This window comes from Eriocheir sinensis, chromosome 19 (assembly GCF_024679095.1).
Source record: "Eriocheir sinensis breed Jianghai 21 chromosome 19, ASM2467909v1, whole genome shotgun sequence".
Taxonomy (NCBI): Eukaryota; Metazoa; Arthropoda; class Malacostraca; order Decapoda; family Varunidae; genus Eriocheir; species Eriocheir sinensis.
Genome location: NC_066527.1, coordinates 14,682,190 through 14,687,510, shown reverse-complemented (window position 1 = coordinate 14,687,510; position 5,321 = coordinate 14,682,190). Strand labels below are relative to the sequence as shown.

General features: G+C 42.9%; 1 protein-coding gene across 1 annotated transcript in view; it reads right to left on the bottom strand.

The window, feature by feature from the left end:
• Positions 1-4,618, bottom strand: part of LOC127000755 (CD209 antigen-like) — a 12,688-nt gene extending 8,070 nt beyond the window's left edge. The window contains exon 1 of the mRNA XM_050864785.1: positions 4,472-4,618. The gene's annotated coding sequence lies outside the window, so the exon portion shown is untranslated. The remainder of the gene's footprint in view (positions 1-4,471) is intronic.
• Between the last annotated feature and the right edge of the window lie 703 nt (positions 4,619-5,321).

The following is a 5,321-nucleotide window of genomic DNA, read 5'->3' as shown; positions in this document are numbered from 1 at the left end:
GTATAATATCGTGTTATTTATCTATTCTATTTATTCACTCTATTTACATCTATTTATCCATTCTTTTCTTTATCTCATTAATTCATTGTCTTCCTTTTCTTTTTATTTATTTCCCTGATGTTTACTTATGAATGATGTTTATGATCTAGTCCATTTCCATTTTTTCTTTCTTTTTCTTTCCCTTTTTCATATATTGCGTCATAATTCTCTAATGCGACGGAGATGAGGATCTATAGTGTATGCTCCCAACGTTACTGATTCATAATTCTCTCTTACTGTATCATATTCCTTGGTGGACCCTATGCGTGGTGGGGAGGGCGGCTTTTTTTTTATAGTGACGTGATGGAGATGAACACCGAGGCCAGGCGCAGGTCTATTGTATGCTCCCAACGTTACTAATCTTATAATTCTCTCTTACCGTATCATATCCCTTGGTGGACCCCTATGCATGGTGGGGAGCGCGGCTTTTTTTATTGTGACGTGACGGAGATGAACACCGAGGCCATGCGCAGGTTTAGTGTATGCTCAACGTTAATGATCTTATAATTCTCTCTTACTGTATCTTATTCTTTGGTGGACCCCTATGCGTGGTGGGGAGCGCGGCTTTTTTATAGTGACGTGATGGAGATGAGCACCGAGACTACGCGCAGGTATAATGTATGCTCCCGATGTTACTTTATAATTCTCTTTTACACTATCTTGTTGGCCCCTGTGCGAGGTGGGGAGCGCGGCTTTTTTTATAGTGCTGTCTTTTGCTGGTCATTTAACTTAATACGGAGATGAGCACGAAGGCCACGCGCACCTTTACTTCAGAATTCTCTTTAACTGTATCCCGTTGCTTGGTGGGCCCCTGTGCCTGGTGTGGGGCGCTGCTTTTTTTTATAGTTCTGTCTTTTGCGAGTCATTTAACTTGTACGGAGACGCGCAACTTTACTTCAGAATTCTCTTTTACTGTATGCCGTTGCTTTGTGGGCCCTTGTGCCTGGTGGGGGGACGCTGCTTATTTTACAGTGCAGTCTTTTGCGGGTCATTTAACTGTTCTACGCGGGTTAGGGAACATCCTTTAGCATGCGCGACAATCTAGGAACTCCTTAACGGTATCTTGCTGCCTGGCGCGCGCAGGTCTGTTTTTTAAGAGCTTCGCCTTTTGAGGATCATGTTACCTCGCCCGCGCGGTGTCCTACTTGCGTTGAGGCCGCGAGGAAGTTCAGGGTTGACGGATGGCGGCTGGGCAGATTGAGACCGTCTTCAGCGACCTAAGAATGATGTATATGTACGCGTGAGGGAACTTTTGTGGGTGGATATTTGTGTTCTTCCGCTACTCAGTATTGGAAGGTGTTTATTACGGTGTAGAAAAGGGCGTAGGGGAGCTCTTGCGGTGGATCGAGACCGTCTTCAGCGACCTAAGAATGATGGATATGTACGCGTGCAGGAGGGCGTGAGGTAACTGTGTGGCGAGCTATAGATGTTCCTGGGCCAATCATTAATGGTAGATGTGTAAGTGCATGTGTTTAGGAAGTGTGTAAAGGAACTTGTGTGTGTGAAACTAGACCGTCCTCAGCGACCTAAGAATGATGGATTGGTTCGCGTGTAGGAAGTGGCGGGAGGGAAGTTCTGTGGGTGACTCTAGACCAGTGGTTCCCAATCAGGGGTCCATGGAAGAATTTCATGGGGTCCATAGAGATTCGAATGATTTTAAAATCTATTATACTGAAATTAGAAGACATGAGGCTCGGAATACAGTTCATACTACACAATCCTTAAAACCGAATGCTTAAAAGCAAGAATTGCTCTACATTAGCTAACGGTACCAGGGGTGTCAAACTCATGGCCCACGTGACAAATTTAACCCTTGGGATTGTTATGAGTGGCCCGGTGAACCTATTTCGTTGTAGGGGTCCTCAGGTGAAAAAGTGACTGAAAAAAAGGGAACTGGACAGAAAAGGCTGAGAACCACTGCTCTAGACCGTCCTCAGTGACTTAGAAATGGTAGATATGTAGGCTTGTTTAGGAAGGGTGTAAGGGAACTTGTGTGGGTGAATCTAGACCGTCTTAGAGAAATGGTAGATATGTAGGCTTGTGTAGGAAGGGTGTAAGGGAACTTGTGTGGGTGAATCTAGACCATCTTAGAGAAATGGTAGATATGTAAGCTTATTTAGGAAGGGTGTAAGGGAACTTGTGTGGGTGAATCTAGACCATCTTAGAGAAATGGTAGATATGTAAGCTTGTTTAGGAAGGGTGTAAGGGAACTTGTGTGGGTGAATCTAGACCGTCTTAGAGAAATGGTAGATATGTAAGCTTGTTTAGGAAGGGTGTAAGGGAACTTGTGTGGGTGAATCTAGACCGTCTTAGAGAAATGGTAGATATGTAAGCTTGTTTAGGAAGGGTGTAAGGGAACTTGTGTGGGTGAATCTAGACCGTCTTAGAGAAATGGTAGATATGTAAGCTTGTTTAGGAAGGGTGTAAGGGAACTTGTGTGGGTGAATCTAGACCGTCTTAGAGAAATGGTAGATATGTAAGCTTGTTTAGGAAGGGTGTAAGGGAACTTGTGTGGGTGAATCTAGACCGTCTTAGAGAAATGGTAGATATGTAGGCTTGTTTAGGAAGGGTGTAAGGGAACTTGTGTGGGTGAATCTAGACCATCTTAGAAAAATGGTAGATATGTAAGCTTGTGTAGGAAGGGTGTAAGGGAACTTGTGTGGGTGAATCTAGACCATCTTAGAGAAATGGTAGATATGTAAGCTTGTTTAGGAAGGGTGTAAGGGAACTTGTGTGGGTGAATCTAGACCATCTTAGAGAAATGGTAGATATGTAAGCTTGTTTAGGAAGGGTGTAAGGGAACTTGTGTGGGTGAATCTAGACCATCTTAGAGAAATGGTAGATATGTAAGCTTGTGTAGGAAGTGGCGTGAGGGAGCTTCTCGGCCATTTGGTATTGGCAGGTGCTTATAACAAGGTAGTAGAAACGTAACGGAGCTTATGTGTATGAATGTAGAAGATCTTGGGTCACTCAGTAATGGTAGACGATTAAAACTATGTGTAGAAATGTCATCAGGGACCTTTGAGAGAATACGGATGATCTTGAGACCTTCAGTAATGGTATATAGATGAGTGTGTGAAGGAAAGGGCGTAAGGGAACTTGTGTGAATGAATATGGATGATCTTAGCCACTCAGTAATGGTAGGGGATTAAAACTATGTGCAGAAATGACATCAGGGAACTTTGAGAGAATTCGGATGGTCTAGAGCTCTTCAGTAATGGTATATATATATGTGATTGTGTAAAGGAAAGGGCGCAAGGGAACATGTGTGTATGAATATGGATGATCTTACGCCACTCAGTAATGGTAAGGGATTAAAACTATGTAGAACTGTCGTCAGGGGCCTTTGAGAGAACACAGATGATCTTAAGCCTTTCTGATGGTATATATGTGGGCGTGTGAAGGAGAGGGGGTAAGGGAACTTGTGTGAATGAACCTTCTTTGTCTTGGGTCACTCAGTAGATGTGTAACCGTGTGTAGAAATGGCGTAAGGAAACCTGCGCTCACCACCCCTGCACCCTGATCGCTTCCTTCACCCGTTCACCTTCCTTTGGCACGCATCTTACGCCGTTCAACCAACTCTGGCGAACGTAGAACTGAAGATAGCGCAAAAAAAAACTTCATGTCGTTCTTTAATAGGGCTTTTCTGACACGTTCTTTCGTTGCGTTCTCTGCCAAAGTGGATGAGGAAGTAAGTTCGAAGCATACGTTATAGATGCGCGTGGCCTCAGTGCTCATCTCCGTAGCATTGGCCTTTGACTCTGGGGTAGGAAAGACATAATATTTTCTTTCTGCAATCCGTATTTTGAGAACTGATTGACCGTTTGATGGATTGATGAACCACTTTTATGACTGACTACATCATCTTACATACTCCTCTGGTTCCTCCGTTAGTTATGGCGCAGACAGGCAGACGAGCTCAGAAAGAAAAAAAATAATTCGAAGGGAAGAAAAGTCGTGGAAAACAAGGCAAGTGAAAAAATGTTTAGAAACTGCCGTTTTTTTTTTTTTTTTTTTTTTGCGCTGGCTTTCACTGACATATTTTTTTTCATTTGAGTTGGCAATAGTGGAGGAGATGACATAGACGGAGTTTCAATAGTAATAGTAGTAGAAATAGTAGTAGTAGTAGTAGTAGTAGTAGTAGTAGTAGTAGTAGTAGTAGTAGTAAAAGTAAGTAGATGTAGTTGTAGTAGTAGGATGAGGAGAAGAGGAGGAGGAGTAGATATATTAGAAGTAGATGTAGTAGTAGTAATAGTAGTAGCAGTGGTAGTAGTAGTAGTAGTTATAGCAGTAAAAATAGTAGTAGCAGCAGTAGTAGTAGTAGAAGTAGTAGTTACAGATGCAGCAGCGACGATGGCAGAGCAGTGGATTAGTGGAATAGTAGCTGAATAGTATAGTGGAATAGTAGTGGCAATAGTCAGTGGGTCTCTACCTTGGTGTCGGGAAAGTGGACGGGTGGAGGGAGTGGAGAGAGCGATCCTGCCTTCCGTCCTGGCGTGGTGGATGGTGGCGCTAGACTGCCGAGAGAGAGTCACCCGGCCGCCTAAGAGAGGATTGAGGCCACTGGAAAGGAGGATCAAGAGGAAGAGGAGGAGGAGGAGGAAGAGGAGGAGGAGTAGGAGGAGGAGGAGGAGGAGGAGCAGAGAGAAAAGTACAGCAGTGGTGGTGAGATTTTGTGTGTGTGTGTGTGTGTGTGTGTGTGTGTGTGTGTGTGTGTTTTAAGTCGGTTTTCCTCCCTGTTTTTTTTCTTGTATTTTTGTTTTTTTTTCCGTTTTTGTCTTTTATTTTTTTTCATTCTTTCTTACTTTCGTTTATTCTTCTGTTTTTTTTTCCTCCGTTTGTTTTCATATACTTTTTTTTATCATGTTCTTGTTATTTGTTTTTCTTTGTTTCATTCCTCCTATTCCTCCTACTTCTATTCCTCCTCCTCCTCCTCCTCCTCCTCCAGATTTTCTTCCTGCCTCACTCCTCTTTCATATCTCTGCATCTTTCATTCTTTTTTCTCTTTTTTTTCTCTCCTCCTCCTCCTCCTCCTCCTCCTCCTCCTCCTCTTCCTCCTCCTATAACCACCCTTAACATCATCTCGGCTTTCACTTTCTTCATCTTCCTCCTTCTTTTCTTTTATTCTCTTCTTCTTCTTCTTCTTCTTCTTCTTCTTCTTTCCAATTTTTATTTGTTTCCTTTTCCTTTCCTCATCTTTATTATTTTTAGCTATTTTTTATCTTTTTTTGTCTTGTTCACACACACACACACACACACACACACACACACACACACACACA